This window comes from Nyctereutes procyonoides, unplaced genomic scaffold (assembly GCF_905146905.1).
Source record: "Nyctereutes procyonoides isolate TBG_1078 unplaced genomic scaffold, NYPRO_anot_genome, whole genome shotgun sequence".
In the NCBI taxonomy this organism is placed as follows: Eukaryota; Metazoa; Chordata; class Mammalia; order Carnivora; family Canidae; genus Nyctereutes; species Nyctereutes procyonoides.
In genome coordinates this window covers 7,302,076-7,317,439 of record NW_026575129.1, presented here as the reverse complement: position 1 = coordinate 7,317,439, position 15,364 = coordinate 7,302,076, and the positions used below count along the sequence as shown (strand labels likewise).

Sequence of the window (15,364 nt, the reverse complement as noted above, 5' to 3'; positions counted from 1 at the left end):
CCCAGTGTAACAGTGAGACAAGATCTAGAGGCTAGGCTGCAGCCACAGGCCGGACGCAAGGGCAGGAAGGCCTGGGGTGGGGGTGGGGGAGCTCCGCGCAGGGACAGCTCACTGCCATCACCAGGAAGGAAGAGCCCACCACACTTTACACCATTGTCCTTTGTGAAGAATGATCTGGAACGGGTCAGTTATAGTTCTTTTTATTAACATGTTCTCCATCGGAAGTTGAAGAGTCACATCTAAACATCTGAACTAGCAAACTTTAAATCACACACCCCCTCTGAGCACTCCCTAGATTGTAAATTGCTATAAGGTACCAACTACTAAGCTCAAGGGACTCCTCTGTTTCCAGAAATAGGCCAGCAAAACTCCCTGTTTGGGCACCAGGAAGGAAGAAATTCGGGGCCCCGACTTTCATCAGAGTGGAAGTCAAGTGTCCCAGGAGAGGGCTTTGCCTCTAAGGTGCAGGTGTCCTAGTCCCCGTGTTGCGACCCTGTGAGAAGGTGCCCATGGGCCCAAAGACCCATGAAGAAGACAGAGAGCAGCACAGAGGACATCCGGCATCTCACTCTCCCACCCCAGGAATACCTCTGTAGAATTAATACCACTGTAGAATTAATAATTTTCAGCCCAGCCCCATTCATGCCACATGAGCTCAGGCTAAACCCAAGAAGCTTACAGAAGGAATAATTATGACAGAGCCATCCCTGCCCCCCATCAGTAGGGAGCCTGTTCCTGTAGCAAGAAGCCACTCCCTTCCATGTACGAAAGGATCCATATCCAGCATTTATCGATAAGTCAGAAGCGAAAAAACACTATTGAGAAGGAACCAGTCTTGCTTGTAGTCGTTATGCATCAACATACATTCAGAAGTATATGAACCATCGAAAAGAAGTCAAAGAAGCCCCTCTATGTTTCTAACTATGGTTTGCTAGAAAATCAAAGACCACAAGACCTTTATGTAACTGGAAGACACATACTATATTTACCTTTATCCCTTGCACCCTAATAAAAGCAAAAAAGAAAACTCTTCTGTATATCCCATCACATCTTCACCCCATAATCTCCATAAACTATTACTTGCGTAGGGCTGAGTTATTCTTACCCTAATCATATGTCCAAAACCAAGTCTCCCTCCCATTCAGCCTTTCAGCTATGTAAACAAAGGCTTATACGTATTCAAATGAATAAAAAATACTACCATAAGGGAAGTGAGATCAGCGCATAACTCTAGTATATTACAAAAACATAAATACAAATGATTTCTGCCACAGATGCTGCAACAACTCTTAACTGCAAACAAGAAAATGACTAAATGCCTTATGTTTTTTTCAAAAAATATAATTAAAAGCATAAATTTGTTCACTGAAGTTGTTACTATGATATTACAGTGACTCGTGGCGTATACATTTTAAAAGAGGACACAATAAAATCTTCACATAATGACACCTCTTAATATGGCTTGCAGTGAAGCCCACTTTTTTGCTATGAAAAAAAATGGGAGATAATATACATGTACATACATGTATATGAGAATGCCTTTGTACAAATAAATCTTTTGAAATATCACATCAGTAATTTTATCGAATAACCAAATTAAGTAGTCTCTCATTGCTAATACTATCTTAACATAGTTGAGGTAAGCCAGACTCAGTTTAACTATTTTGTATGACTTTAACAGCTTTTAACTGGAGCTTCACAAACATGCCTCTCTTAAGTTGCTAATACTCTCGTTTTATATTCAACCCTTTGCACTAGGTTTCATGAGGTGTAAATAAAACTAGAATTCACATTAAGAAGTATCACACGTGTGAACACTAAATTCACACATTTTTCATTTAAATACAGAAGAACTTTAAATAGGAAACATAGGTCTGTGTCAAGCATATAAAGAAGCCCCATCCCATTTGTACTGTTTTATAAATAATGGAGATAAAACCAATCATTCAGCCAAGCTTCTCCAAACAAACATAAGATAAATAAGGAAATAACTGCCTGATATTGTTTATTTATAAACTCCTAGGCCAGGAACAGGGTAAATAACACTCTTCACCATCATAGGTTTATATAGGTTTCTAAATAAATTCCTTACTTAAAAAATAGAAAAAAAACTGATATAAACATATCCCATGACCTTCTTAGTGAATATAAATGGAGGTCCCATCAATGTATGTTGTTGGTAGCTCTAAAAATAAGTGGAGTGTTCTGTCTCCCTTTCTAATATCAGAAAGGGAGACTCCTAACTCTGGGAAACGAACTAGGGGTGGTGGAAGGGGAGGAGGGTGGGGGGTGGGGGTGAATGGGTGACGGGCACTGAGGGGGGCACTTGACGGGATGAGCACTGGGTGTTATTCTGTACGATGGCAAATTGAACACCAATAAAAAATAAATTTATTATTAAAAAAATAAGTGGAGTGAAGAAAAATAGAAAGAGAACGCTAAGGTATGTCAGTGAGCCAACTGTCAGTGTGTCAAAGGAACTGACATGACATGATGTTCACTTAAATGTTTTACAAAGGAATGAATAATTTAAAATAAAATGATTTTTTTTCCTCCAGGAAAGAAAACAAAGAACTATAATTGTAACTTTATATGCTAATTTCATTGACTATCAATTCTTACTAAATCTACTTAATTCAATTAATAAAAGACCCTGGCATTCACTTTATGGTCTCTAATTTTAGTTCCAATGAACAAAGTATTCCATTGTTTTAGTCCATTTTCCACTTGGATAAGGAACCTCAAGATTTCTCATTGCACATGGATCTACAGCGACTTCCCTTAGCATTTTAGACCATCATATCATAGTATTTTACCAAAAGATTCAACTGTGAGATGCAATATCTTCCATTTTCTACCCTAAATAATTATATCGCAATATCTCACTCACAGCAATTCAAACATAGCAGAGATGGCCTTTGCATATTCCCAACAAACATATTGGTTTTTGGACACAGAATTAAATTCACTACCACACCATGCATACCACCCCACTGTACCATCTTCCCAGAAGCCCACTGATTGTACCGAATGTACTACCTATTACGTATCAGACTATATTGCAGATACTTGCTTACCAACTCCATACAGAGACCTAGGACCTCCAAGAACATCTTCCCAGTCTGGTCCTCTCTGCCTGCCTCTTTCTCTCTTTTAAACAAATGCTCTTGCCAATAGGTTAGAAAAATGGCCTTACTAAACTCTTTTGCTCTTTATTTGAAAAGGAAAATTTTTGAGTGTACATATTGTAAATGCACCAATCATTACGTTTAATCTAGGATTCCTTCTTGCACCTGCCTCCCAAGTATCTGTTCTGACTTGTTTTTAGGATAGTAGAAAAGGTAGAAACATCTTAAGCTGTTTTGTCTTAAGCTTCTCATTATACCCTGAAGCTGGCAACCACCAAAGAACTATCAGCACATCACACTCAACAGTGACTGAGAAAAGATACATTTTAAAAAGCTCTCATTTGATATGCATTACAAAAATATTCTACCAAAGGAGAATTCTTAAACAGATACAAAATAAGAGTTGAGATTATTTTGTTTCCTTTTTCCTTATCCTCACAATTAAGTGACTAATACCCATCTTTTAAATAAGCTGTGCCAGCTTCCAAATGGTTTCATTGGATTTCTTTCCTTTAAAAAAAAAAAAAGATTCTATTTATTTATTCATGAGAGAGAGAGAGAGGCAGAGACACAGGTAGAGGGGGAAGCAGGCTCCTTGAGGGGAGCCCTATGTGGGAATCCTGGGATTCCAGGATCACGCCTTAAGCTAAAGGCAGACCCTCAACCTTAAGGCAGACCCTCAACCGCTGAGCCACCCAGCCGCCCTTATCAGATTTCTTAATATCATTCGGGGAGTGAGGGAAAAGTTCATTGTCTAGGGCTTAAGGCCCTAGTGGTAATTTTTTTTTCTACCAACAGATTCTCTACAGATCAATCTACACTGTAGTCTGTCAAGTGCAGCTAGTTTGTTCCCATACTTTTAAAAATTCACAGGGGGTGTGAATGCTATGAAATCTATAAATACGGATGGGTGAGTTCTTTCCTACCACCCCATATTCCTATCATTGCTACCTTACTTCTCACCCATATTCTTATTTGCTCCTTTTTTGTTATTCAGTCTTTAAAATTACTTCTTCATCCCTTTCTTGTTACTACCCACACCTACCACACATGTTATTTGAGTGTTATAAGTACTATAATTATTGCAAACCATAAAAGTTTCTCTGTGGGGTGTGGTGGGGGCAGGGACACCTGTGCTATTGTAAAAGCCAGTATCTCGTTCCAAAATTATGATCTGCTCTATTTTGTACTAACAGTACAACCTAATGGGGCAATTAACTTCCCCAGCTCTTAGATGAACAAGTCCTTATAAAAGACTCTCTATTTTAGAATTTTATTCTAGGGATAATATAACTTTTATTTGGATTTCAAGAGTCAAACCACAGAACTCTACACAGTGTATGTATAATCTGTTCTATGTTTATACAAATGTATTTTAACAGCTTGACCTGAATATACTAGTATCACAGTTAATAGATTTTTTAATGGCATTTCACACAAAACTTAATTGCAAGCTGACCCCAAATTATTCACCAAGTATTTTTAAGTACTTCATGGCAGAGCTTTGTGTACACAGCACAAGTCTTCCAGTCATGCTGTTAGCATACACAAAACATAGTCGCTAAGATGCACAAGCAGCTGGCTAAAGTTCACGTTCTCTTTCGGAAATTTTACGATTTAAGTTTAGGAGCTTTTAATTAAATATAACTATATACCAATTTACTCAACAGAGAGATATTAGGATCACATTTCTTTAGTAAAATGGATTTCATTTTAATGTGCAACAAAAAATATTTTGTTTCCTAATTATAAAAACACAATAGGCAATCATACTGAAGTGGCTGAGCAATACTTACAGAATTTAAATAGAAAGTTTGAAGTTCTCTAAGATGTTTATATCTTTTGATACATATCTATGGGTCCAATAACCAGATAGAAAAAAATGTCTCAATTTCATTCATGTTTGATATGTTCTTAATTAAAATAAAATGCTGGCACCTCAGGAAGCAAAGAAAAATCACCTAACATAAATTTTTTAAAAAGATTTTATGTATTTATTTGAAGGGGGGAGAGAGAGAGAGAGAGAGAGCACAAGCAGGGGGAGGGGGAGAGGGTGACTCCCCACTGAGCAGGGAGTCCCACAGGGGGCTGGATCCTGGGACCCTGAGATCATGACCTGGGCCAAAGTCAGACCTTAACTGACTGAGCCACCCAGGTGCTCCCACCTAATATATATTTCAATCATATTGTTTCAGACCTCCTAAATTCTCAACATTCTCAAAATCTGAGACGTTAAAAATGGTGCCAACTCAGTATGTTAAGAAAAATTGACATTAGTAATGAAGATATAAACACCCTCCCCAAATCTCTCCAGATAATTTTGCATGTTTAATTACCTTAATAACTGAAAAATCAAGTGATATTTATATCAATACTCAAACTCTCCAGAGATGAGAGAGATTCATGTAAAGGTTGGGAGACCAGCATTAGATTCTGTGACCCATACCCCTCTGTTCACTCTGCCAGCCGAGGTTCACTTGGTACACCTACCGAGCATGCTATCTTACACTGACAGCCTCCTCTTGCTGAGCAAGAACTCGATATTTCTCAATTCATGAATTTTACACCCAGAAAGGGTAATATATGTATATAAACAACATAAGCGTTTCTGATGGCCTCACTTTTAAGAGGCAGACATGCTATAAGGATGATAAATGGGAATCATTTCTTTTCCCCAACTTGAGATAATCCGCTAATAATGCTGTTCCTTCAAGTGGAAAGAATGTGTTTAGATACAGTCATCTGGTCTAAGTGTGCTTAAGGAGATATCACCAAGTGTGGGCTCTTCTTACTTACAGAAAAGGCCCAGGGGACTTCATAACTTAAGTTTGGGACCTTCAAGGATTTCTGCACAATAAAATAAAGAGCTATGCCAAAGAGAAGTAAGCCAGGTTTATTTAGATTTCAAAGTTCCCTAAGACACAACAAACAAACAAAAACCAACCACAGGCAGTACATTTATCATCTTTTTCACTTTACCTCTCTGTCAAAGCTTTAGATGAGAGATGATAGATGGATAGATAGAGAGATGGATAGAGAGATAGATGATAGATAGTAAACAAATATCCCAACACCAGAAAAAGCTTTGGTCAGAATCAAGGGTTTAAAATTTAAGTAAAAGCTTTGAGTAAAGTAAAACAAATGACTCTCATAAATAAATATGTTTATACTTCCTTTTTAAGGCCTCTAAATTATAGCTGGTAAGAAAAACTTCACCAGACACCATTTTATTTTTAATTATGTTACTCCTTTCTCCAAAAGTCAGTAGCAGTTTCTGCTCACCTCCTCCACCTGACCTCTTCAACAGGGCATTTGAACGGTCCCATTAACTATCCCCATATGTATCCTCTTCCTTCAGTTCTCTGTTAGAATCCTCTGCTTCTCTGCCTGGGAGCCTGGCAACTCCATGTCCCTGTCCCTAATTATCCTCACTCCCAGCTCGACTTCTGTTCAAGAAGAGCCTTCCCATCATAAGTTGGAATGCTTCTTAAATCCTCCTTTGAACTTCACCCATGCATTTATGAATGATCCAGCTAATGCCCTCAGTTCTCCAGGACATCTTCTCTAAAACTCCTCAGCCCAAACTGCTTGTGTCTTTGATTTGTACGCCATAGGTCTTAGGTCAGGTTGTTTCTGATTTATAAATCCCTTAGCTGTGTTTATATTTTTGTGTCACCTCTCTTTCTAAATTCTGTGTTCCATAATTAAAGTGAGTGAAGGGATCCTTTAAACATGAACGCTCTTCATACTCTTGCCACACAACCCCTCTTCAAGAGTTTAGTTGGAAGAACGTCTGCTTGGTTTTTTATCATCAAGAACAAAAATGTTTACATTTTACTAGAGTTTGATATTTCCTTTGAAATATGTGGGAATTTTGGGCTGAAGAAACCGTTGTCCTTCGACTGCAGTAGCAGCTTGAACTCTAAGATACAACTAGAGAACTATAGAGATAATGCAAACACTAAAGACTCTTCTGGATATAAAAATCCAGATAATCGAAATGCACAGACACAGTTTCAATTTCTTTTCTTCTTTCTCTCTCTCTCTCTCTCTCTCTCTCTCTCTCTCTCTCATTCACCTTCTTTCCAAATCCAGCATTCCATAGGGCTTATATCAGGGTGGTGATCACTGTTTTTCTCAATGTGAATATATAATGAACAAAGTCACTTTGGTAGTAGAGTCAAAAGAATCCTTCAGACATAACCACATGTATTTGCTTCTAGTTTCCATGTTGATATGGAGAAGGTAACACGGATACAGTAACATGAAATATTCAGCCTGAATAATTCTAGATATATTTTCTACCACTTACCATTACTTCTGATTCACTTATAATTATTCCTGAAACTTTTAAACACATATATTTTAATGATATTTAATTCTATTTTCTTCCCTATGTACAGTTGCCAAGACTTGTGACAAAAGATATGCTTCCCAAAATGTGTTGAAAGAGCACCATTTCACTCAGAGGAGACTGAATCAGACATACTCTTTTTCTCCTCAAAACTGGGAAAGTATAGCTTCACTAGTAGAGACAAAGCGTCCCCTTCCCCAGGAGTGTCTGTATCAGCCAGCTGTCTGCAGGGCAGAAAGCTTTTACTTTACCAGTAATATCCAATACTCACTATATATCAAAATTACGTGAGATGCATTTAAAAGTACAGATATCTAGTAATGGAAAATAAGTGAAGTGAATTTAAGAAAAGAAACTAACAAAAAGTACAAATGCCTGAGCCGCCCATGTCCCCCAGCTAGAAATCCAGATACAAGTTGTCTGATGAGGGATGGGGTAGTGGGTATTTTTAGTTGGAGGCCCCCTGGTCATTCTAACAAGACAGCCAGGGTTGAGAAACTAAGATGGCAATATTTATATGAGCCATATTCTGATATCTTCTCAAACCTCCATGCTCAGAATGGCGTCACTACCTGTAAGCTGCTTGATGCCTGGTTTAGTGTAGCTTTGGACTCTTCCAGACAAGCTGGGTGGTCGCTCAGGGAGGGAATGAGTGCCCAGAGTTTCCTGTGAAGCCAAATCTAAAGATGCTTCTTATATTATTTCATATTACTTCATTTTTTAATAAAATATTTTTATTTACTTATTTGAGAGAATGTAAGTGAGCACAGAAAGAAAGGAAGAAGCAGACTTCCCACTGAGCATGGAGCCCAGTGCAGGACTTGATCCCAAGACCATGCCCTGAGCTGAAGGCAGATGCTTAACCGACTGAGCCACCCAGGCGCCCCTATTTCATATTACTTCATTTTTTTCTTTTTACTAAAGAACGCAAATAGCCTTTATTATGTGTTTTTGCTCACTTATTGTTTCAAGTTGGCTTCCCTGTTAAGCAATAGATTGTATTATCTCCTTTTCTCCAGCCACACAATAGCTTGATTGAATGACTTTATCTCAACATCTCCAATTATTTCCTGGAAGCGAGTGTGAAGAGATGGGAAGAGAATGTTTCATCTGCAGATAGTAAAATGGCTTCCCTACAGACCAAAGTAAGGTAAGATTGCAGCATAGCGAAAAATGATAACCATACTATATCCCATTATACTCTATAGAAACACACCTTAGGATATTTCCTTTTTTCTTTCTCAACTTAGAAAAACCAAAACCTTCAGAAACTTTCTACACGTAGCACACATTGACAAAGCCACTAAGTCGCCCTATGAGAAGCCAAGAAGACTATGGCACAGAGCCAAAAGACAAAGCCATAGAAGGCAGTCAAGCTAGTGTGTACTGATTATACACGCGTGCAAACAAATCTCGGTATAATATCGTGACACGACAGGTCAAATTTTCATAGACTCAGATGCTGAAATACCATTAAACTTTTCCTCTCATTCCACATTCTTTCTTTCCTACTTAGACTTTATTTATGGAGAAATACTTTATCCGTTATCACAACAGTTCCAGCAAGTATTTAGAAGGTTCACCATAGTTAATTTTCCTCCCAAGAATCAAATCATTCTCTTTCAGAACAACTACCACCTTCTTGCCAATAGACCGGTGTTTTCCTCCTGATTCATATTCAAAAAGTCTAAACACTAGCATATCTTTCTAAGAAACATTTTTTTTTCATACATTAAAACAGGTTCTCGGTTATTCACGTGATGCCCTAGGATGAAAGACTCTTTTATAATTTCTATCACCTCAGTTATGTTGTCAAAACTTCAAAGTACTTTGATACAAATGAAAAAATTATACAACAGCTTTTACCAGAACACATCCCTATCCCTACCCCCCAGCCAGGTTCCCATTCTTAGAATTTTGCTACCAATGAAGCGACTGAATCACCAACTCTTCTTGTACCTGACAAACTGACCTCACTGAGGTGTAATGTTATACATTTTGATGAAAATAGGCAATGCCTTATTAAAAACATACAATTGTCAGCTTTACCTCATTAAAATGAAACCTCAGAGAGCATTTCTTTTTCCTTTTCTTTTATCCCTACTGCTCCTCTCACGATGCACGTCTCTCCCCTTGGCTACATCCCTTCCCTCAAAAACGTTCTGAACACTGTCTGGGCCCATGAATACATTTTTTATTCATTGCACAAATGAATGATCTAAGAGCTATTAAGAAGGAAGAATGTAATCCCTGTGTAGAGAGCTGGGGGTTTCCTTGACAACAACAAAAAGACAGCAGGGAATGCCCATGCATTCTATGAATATGCAAGAAGAGACTAAGCCTAGTACCTGGAAAAATTTATAAAGAATTTGTAAAAAGATCTTTTTCTTTGGAAAAAAAAATAAATTGGTACTTATCAAAATCATAAGCCCAATTCTCACACATGAAAAAAAGAGCCGAAAGCTAATGAACTCTACATATAGGTGCTGTAGAATCAATAATGTATTTAAATTTTAAATAAGGGTTGCAGCTGCTTCTGATTTGCACCCAAAATGGCATCATCCTAGACAAACACAGTTCATGGAGGATTAAAATTTTAACAAGCTCTTACACTCACGCAGATACTATAGTATAATTATATTTGGTTTCCTGTGGTATAAAAGTTGAATTTTAAGATAACTCAATTTTTTACCTATTTACAGTACAAAACAATCTAAGTGTTCCTACATTTAGAAGTCCAGAATAAAATAACTACTAAAGCAGAGAGGGGATTAATTTGTACTAAGTAGTTCCCATGTGCCAGGCACTCTGCGTACTGCTTTGTTGTCACGGAGTATTAACTGTGTGATGTGCCTACCACAGCGATGGGCAAGCCCTTGAAGAGATAGATCCCTTTCTCCTCTAAGCAACCTGGTGAGTTTGTAGTATTATTATGCATTTTAAATGTTATAACAACTGAGGCCTATCGAGATAAAGCAATTTTGAAGACTAAACAGGCTGAAATCACAATGCTGACAATGAACCCAGGACTGTTTCCAAAGGCTCCTTCTACTGCATCAACTGCCATGTATCTTACGGAGCTAACTGACCTATCCCCTCACGTTCATTGGGAACATCACAAGGCATGCTTCAAAAATCCAGTTCTGGTGTAGTATCTTGTTCATGGTAATTGGTTGACTAACTTGTTGAATAAATGGGAAAACAGATATTTATATATCACATGTATAGGTGTGTACACCTGTGTATACACATGTGATCATCTTCCTTTTTTCATAATCCCTGTGATTAGAAAAAGAGTAGGGGTCAAAGTTTGGGAATTGTTTTTCTATACAATAATAGCCATTATGTCTATTTTACTGGCAAAAAATTCTGACAGAGAAATTAAGAAATTTCTAAGTCCACACTGCAGATAAGCAAAGGAGAGACCAACTCCAGACTCTCCAGCTTGCAGCACTCGCATCTGTAATATTTCTGAGTCAAAAATCACTTGAATTAAGATAGTATAAACCTCTAATTCGCTTGTTAGAGTATGCAGCTCACTCTTTAAAAAGTAGTTTCATGCCATTTAACTTTACAAGTGTGAAACTCTGAACCACGATGGTTCACAGGAATGCATTTTGAGAAATTAAACATACTTAACCTACAGAAGATGCTCTCTTTGTCAAACAGCATGAATCACTGAAGAACAGGAAAGTTTTTCAGGAAAGAATAGGAAAGTGTATGAGAACACTCCCTCCTGAAGAAGTTGGCTGAATATTTGGTTTCCAGCAACCAGTATAGGTTTTTGGTGAACGCTAAGAAGGCATTCATCTTCCGAAGTGGGCCCTGCCTCTCTGTCGTCCCAGAGTTTTTTGTTTTTTTTTTTTTTTAATTTTAAAGATTTTATTTATTTACTCATGAGAGACAGAGAGAGAGAGAGAGAGAGAGAGAGAGAGAGATGGGGGGGTGGGGCAGAGACACAGGCAGAGGGAGAAGCAAGCTCCATGCAGGGAGCCCGACATGGGACTCAATCCCGGGTCTCCAGGATCAGGCCCTGGGCTGAAGGCAGATGCTTAACCTCTGAGCCATCCATTAACCATTTAATGATTAAAGATCCATTTTTAGAAAAATGCCTGATTACGCTTGTGGCCCCTTAGCTCCACTGCTGAGTCTCTATTGGGCAGCAAGAGGCTAATAACTGGTTTCCAGTCATTTGTTTTTGATCTTCCGCTCCAACAAGGACCACCTTAAGGGTCTCCCTTCTCATGAAATATCCTCTGACTTCCCTGTCTTCATCGATTCTCTCCTTTGCTGACCTCGAGTGCCATTTATTGTTGGTACCACCGTACCTGGTGTGGAGCTGTGTGTTTCTGTTACTGCCATTATATTTGTGTTAATGCTGGCTCCCCAGAACACATTTACAGTCCTTGGGGGCAAGGCCTATGGTTTATGCTTATTTTGTGCTCTTTTAATATCTGTCAAAGGACGAGGCACACTGTAGCTAGAACTGAAGATAAGTCTTGCTTGACTGGGCTGGGCTGGAAGACAGTGTAGGCCTTTCTCTCGAGTTCATTGCCAGTGACAATTAAGTGGCATTTGTCTTTAGATAAATGCCTCACCTCAGTAGTAGTCTGGATAACTCTAAGTTGCAACTGCAAATGCTATTTTCAGAAAGAATTGGCTTGTGTCGGGAAGATAATAAAGCTCCTTTTAGCTATGTGTGGAATAGGTCTTTTATTAAACTTCAGCCTGTGAAGAAGCAAATTCAGTTTCTTAAATTTTTCCTTGAAGTGAGAGGTTTAAAAAAACATTCATAGAGCATCTTAAAAATTGAGGGTCTATCACGTGCTTGTGTAGGTGTGTCTATAGGTGAGTGGCGTGCGCAGGTATTTGCTACACATACAAAATGTTTCACTTAGAAAGACTTTTTAAAAAGGTGACCTCTGATCTGCAGTAGTAATCATCTGATCTGCTGCACTAAGCATTTAGAAACACTAAGGTCAATTCTCTTCTTCAAAGTATAGAAACAAAGGGAAGATAGCCTCTTCCCTTTTCATATTTTGACTAATAGAAGAAAAACTCAGTCCTTTTCTAGATTTCAGGCAGCCAAGGAGGGATGGGAGAAACCACCCTAACTCCCTGTGGAAAAAAATGCGCTTCTGTGGCAGGCAGCCACAGGGGGAGCCCCGCAAAGGGAACCACTCATGTGTGCAAGCACCAGCCCCTTCCAATTTCAGGGATGTGCTCCAAAATTCTGCAGGAAAGAAGCAGCTCAGACCCAGAGCTACCAATTTCAGAATGCTGTTCTCTTGCCATGGCAGGAATCTGAATAGCATACATAGTGCCCCATGTCAGCAGGAAACTCAACCTACACGCGTGCCCATCTGCAGTACTCGCCCTTGTTGTCTCACAAATGATCTCGGAAGTTTATACATGAAAATATATGTAAACCGTGCCCTGAAAGCATCAAGCTCTAAGTGTGAGCTTCAGTCAAAAAGACAAACTAGATTTGTTAATTTGCTTTCTTCAGCATCACACAGAGTTACTCAAAGGTAACTATCGTTGAATGTGTATTATGATAGTGAGATTAAGTATTATTGATAATCAGACCAACTTAAAAAAGCGTTTACGTTTAAAAAAAATCAACTCATTCAGGAATGAATAATTGTTACTGCTTTCTTTTGAATTAGCTGGATCCTATTAGTCTTCTTCTAGCTGTGGTCTGAGGCACGTGCTATTTTAGAAACTCCACAAGGTAAGAGGGAGGTCCCAAGAAATTGGGGCTCCCGATCTTCCTTCTCAAATTCTAACCACAACAGTGCAGCATTGCTGGTATAGTGGTGAGAAGAGCTGCCCATCAAATATTAACCAGAATAGCCATCCTTTTATCTGCTCAAGATATAGTGTCCCTAATAAGATTTTGTTTGAATAAAGGAATCTACTCCTATAATAAAAAATCTGAAAGTAATTTTTCTACATAATCAACTCCATAGAAATGAAAAATATGATTTTGAAGTTATATGAAGCAATATTATATGAATATTGCCTTTTACAAAATGACTGTGCATGCAATGAGACATTTGCCTAAGTGTCTATCTCCTGTTCTCAGAACCAATGTCTCTTAATCTTCATCCTCTCCTCAACACCTTTAGCTTTGTGTGCATTTCTCCAAAGTACAAAAAAAAAAAAATACAGGAGGAATTAATCATCTGAGAGTTAGTTCTCAATGATGAAAGCAATAAGGTACCATAATTTTCAATACAGAAACTGAGTAAAATGAATTCTAAGGTAGAGGCCAAAATTCTCTTGCTCAAAATCTCATTAATCTTTAATACCATTGCATTAATAATTTTATCAATATCTTAATATTTGTATCATTTTTTAAAATCTTGGCTTTACACCTGCCTATACTTAGATATAAATGATAAAACTAGCAAAAAAAGAATACTTGACAAAAAAAATAACATCCAGTTGGCCTGACAAGTGGTATGTAGTACATATGAACTTGTTTAAAAAAAAAAACAACTAATAAGCCATCTATTTTAAGGTTATAACTATGAGCATTTGCATAATAGTGCTTGCACATTTCCCAATAATTCCTTGGTTCAAAGATAACAGCATACCAGTTTTTAAATACATTCACAGTTATGTCACACCAACTTGTGACATTTCAGATGATTTAGAAGAGTGTTCTTAAAAAAATAAAAAGTACAGAATTGAAGAAACTCCTCCCACACCATTAAATCCTGTAGACTTCATACATGTTCACAAAGAAAACCTTTCAATAATTTTTCAAAATGCAGGTGTGCAAATTACTCCTGAAGTAGACAGGAGTCATGTTTTCAGTATCCCCTGAACCACTGTTAAACACACCCCATAGCATTTTTCAGCTCATAAAACTTTTATGAGCTGAAAAGTTCCTTCAGATTTTTTTTAACTGCTAACTACAGTTGCCCTCCAGCAACAGCACCTTAAGTTGCTATTAAGATCCATTTCAGCAAATATAACATAAACGTATCTTGAGTAGCATGTTTTGTTTCATAGTAGTAAAAAAAAAAAGAAAAAAAATCAAGATTTATATGACTTGCTGAGCTCAGCAAAAAATTATGAATACCTTGGTTTAGTGTAGCATGGGTGGCATTTTTGCTTACTTGGACATACAATACAGGTAGAGGTTGGTTCTGTGTTTTTGAATAGATTTATATAAGTTCCTACATGAACCAAGGATTTTCCAATCTGGAAAAATGTGCCCTGGTACATAAAGAAGTTGGTTTCCAGGCACACATGTATTTTTCCTTATTAAGGTACACCTGCCTTAGAACCCATTAACTTAACATCTGCTTTAAGGTTTTCCCTTGCCAAAGTTCAAGATGCTTGAAAAATTAAATTTCGCATAGAAAACAAGTAAAATTACTAAGAGTAAGCAGTTGGATCTGAGTGAACTTCATCTTATCAAGACAATAAAAAATGCTTTTAGTCTTAAGGAGAATGACATATGTAAAGTATACAAAAAAGAGGGGTGAAAGGGTGGGGGGGACTAGATAGAAACAGGCTATAGCTCTACCCTGTCGACATCCCCCACCGCCCAACCACACCAGCACTGGAATCATGGCCTGATGGAAATACTCAATCATTCCCTTTCCACAGAGTTTTCCGACCTATTGTTATCAACGCTGAAGAAAAACTGGCTTGAAAGCAAATCACAGCCCCATGTTTTAAAAGTGGAAGAAGGAAGAGGACACACTGAGACATTAATCTCAGCCCCAGCTGAATTAAGTTAACAACTTGAATATAAACACACACCTTTGTATAAGTGGTTTCTGAGTCAGGTTACTCAGACCCTCTGTTTTGAGTCACCATCTACAAAACTTCAAATTTTTTTTTTTTCCTGATGACTGTCAGT

The 15,364-nt window shown here is 37.9% G+C and overlaps 1 protein-coding gene across 2 annotated transcripts in view; it reads right to left on the bottom strand.

The window, feature by feature from the left end:
* The window catches only part of VCAN (versican), a 109,853-nt gene that overhangs the window by 44,008 nt on the left and 50,481 nt on the right, over window positions 1–15,364 (bottom strand). The window lies entirely within an intron of this gene.